The sequence below is a fragment of the Octopus bimaculoides genome, chromosome 1, assembly GCF_001194135.2.
Source record: "Octopus bimaculoides isolate UCB-OBI-ISO-001 chromosome 1, ASM119413v2, whole genome shotgun sequence".
Taxonomy (NCBI): domain Eukaryota; kingdom Metazoa; phylum Mollusca; class Cephalopoda; order Octopoda; family Octopodidae; genus Octopus; species Octopus bimaculoides.
The window spans coordinates 5,452,889-5,454,816 of NC_068981.1; the positions used below are offsets into that span (position 1 = coordinate 5,452,889).

The 1,928-nt window shown below is 35.6% G+C and overlaps 2 protein-coding genes across 2 annotated transcripts in view; one reads left to right on the plus strand and one right to left on the minus strand.

Moving 5' to 3' along the window:
• Window positions 1–1,928, minus strand: part of LOC106867230 (serine/threonine-protein kinase TBK1) — a 258,492-nt gene that overhangs the window by 125,170 nt on the left and 131,394 nt on the right. The window lies entirely within an intron of this gene.
• The window catches only part of LOC106873834 (serine/threonine-protein phosphatase 4 regulatory subunit 1), a 49,386-nt gene that overhangs the window by 2,421 nt on the left and 45,037 nt on the right, over window positions 1–1,928 (plus strand). The window lies entirely within an intron of this gene.

Sequence of the window (1,928 nt, forward strand, 5' to 3'; positions counted from 1 at the left end):
GCAATAGCTTTCTTCAGCTTTTTTTTTTTTTTGTTTTTTTTTAAACCAATATCCTTAGTGTTGTGACTGTGTTGTATCTCATCAAAGAGCTGGGATATGCTAACAAAATGACGTATCACAGCTAGCTTTGATGAGCTAGGGCACTGTTGAAAGCATCACAAATCCACATGTTGCTTGAGATGTTCCTTTTTTTTTTGTTTTTTTATATACCTATTAGTTGTGTAAGGTGTTTTTGTATTTAATTTACGTGACTTTTTTTTTTTTCGTATTTTTGTGTGAGGTGTTTGGCAAGAATAAATGGTTAGATTCATTGATTTTGTTTCCCTCCTATTGGCATTTCTGAATTGGACATAGTTCTCTGTGTGTATCTATTGGCCATGTTGCATCTCATCAAATAACTGGGATATGCGGTTATAATGACGTATCACAGCTAGCTTTGATGAGCTTCAACTTGGTTGTTCTCAGCAACCTGGTTCACCCTCCTGGATATTTTCTCTCTCTCTCTCCTTTTTCCCGACTTTATAATCCCTTTCCATGTTTTTCTTGATGCTTTTGTATCTGGCACCCTGAATTCTAGTGGCTTAGTTGTAACTCATCAAATAACTGGGATATGCTGCTATTAGGACATATCACAGCTAGCTTTGATGAGCTGGGACTTGGTTTATTTTGGCACACTTCTCACCATTTTAGTTGATGGGGGAAAATTTAATGTTCTTGCTGGATTATAAGATGTTGTTTATAATTAATAAATGTTGTTGACTGTGTTTTGATGTTCCGACTCTATTGTAACTCATTAAAGAGCTGGGATATGCTGTCTTTCTGACATATCACAGCTAGCTTTGATGAGCTACACTTGGGTTATTTCACCTCCAATTTACTTGTTTACTTTGTCTTAGCGATTTAATATTCCTCATTTTTCTCATTTAGAAGTCATTTAGTTTCATAGACCAATGTATTTTCAGAAATATTCTTCAAATAAAAAAAATTAAATGTTGGGGAACTGAAATTATTTTAAAAAAAATTGTTTTAGTTATTGTTTGACGTAATGTTTTCAATTGTCCTATGTTCTCTTGGTATAATCCCAGGACCACTTAAATCATTGATCATCCCCAAAAGCGGTGCCTTCTGTAGCTGTAGGATTCCCTTTTTCAGACAATGACTTGTTGGAGATAACTCAGCCAGATAGCCCCCTCCGTTCTTGTGTTGTCGGGGGCTCTGCTCTCTGCTTTAAGTCACCAAAGTGGTGGTGATGTGTTCTCACTAAACCATATCACAGCCAGCTTTGATGAGCTCAAACATGAGACCATACAGCGATGGCTGGGATCTCCTTTCATCAAAGTGGCTGTCATATGCTTTCCAATCCTTCATATCACAGCCTGCTTTGATGAGAGGAAGCCCTTCACTGCAAATTCAGATGCCACCATTGTTGTCACTAGCAGCAGCAGCAGCAGCGGCAACAAAACACTTGCTCTCCCCATTTTTTGTTCCTTTTTATGTATAAAATGTTTTGGAATTACCAGTTTTGGCTTTAAAGTACCAATGTTTTTCTCTGTCTTTCTCTCTCTCTCTCTCTCTCTCCTCCAACCAGTTTCACATTAATATAAGAGCAGTGGATCTCAACCAGGCTCCATTTACAATTTCACTAAAATTTATCTGCAATAAATTGCTTATGCTTCTTTTTTTTTTTTAATTCTAAATATTCAATAAAAAATATTTTAAAAAATTGAATGAAAGTCTACTCGAAATCGAAATCAAAGAAGTAAAAAGAAAATGGTTGAGGACTGCTGATGTAGAGGTTTGCATTAGGTGCCAGCAGATTTACATAGTTTGTCTTGTTGGAAATGATGTCGATCTATTTATTAAAAAAAAAAATTTTTTTTTCCACTTAGATCACTTTAACCCTTTTGTTACCATATTTCTATTGAAAT